Below are 637 nucleotides of genomic sequence, written 5' to 3' on the forward strand. Positions count from 1 at the left end.
GGAATGAACGCTTGTGAATTTTCCCTGGGGGAAAATCTGCTAATTGTGCGGGGGGCCCAGTCCAGCTGCACCAAACCCTTCTTGATTCGAGGAAGGGGATGGGGCAGCATCCCCAGCCCAGCACCCGCTTCTCTGGAATGGGGATTTGCACGCCAGAGCGGGAGGAGGATAATGAGGGCAGAGAGGGAAGCAGGAAAGCTTCCCCTACAAAATAACCTCATTGTGCACAGAAAAGGCAAGACTTGGTGCTCGCCCTCCGCTAACCTCATGCCTGAGCAAGGGGGGGATTTCCCCCCATGTAAATGAATGAGGGGGGACTTTGATAGGAAAGCCTGGGGGACCCCCAGCCACACGAGCACTCGGCGCCCCCCCGGCACAGTGCTACCGGCCGATCCTCCCACCCACGCCGCTCCCAGCGAGGGGACGCCCAAGGAGAGCGGAGCTGCTGACCAGCAGTAATGAGCGGTTACACCAGGTGCAAGCAAATTGGATGCTCTGAGAAACCGAGCGTGAGTTTATAGCTTGGCAAAGCTGCCCGGGGCTGTATTTAATTGCAATAATATAGGGCTCTGCTGACTAATCTGAGGAAGTGCTGGGGTCAGCTCTGGAAGGAGACCCAGGAACATGCTCGGGCCAG

Source organism: Charadrius vociferus, unplaced genomic scaffold (assembly GCF_000708025.1).
Source record: "Charadrius vociferus isolate BGI_N301 unplaced genomic scaffold, ASM70802v2 scaffold473, whole genome shotgun sequence".
In the NCBI taxonomy this organism is placed as follows: Eukaryota; Metazoa; Chordata; class Aves; order Charadriiformes; family Charadriidae; genus Charadrius; species Charadrius vociferus.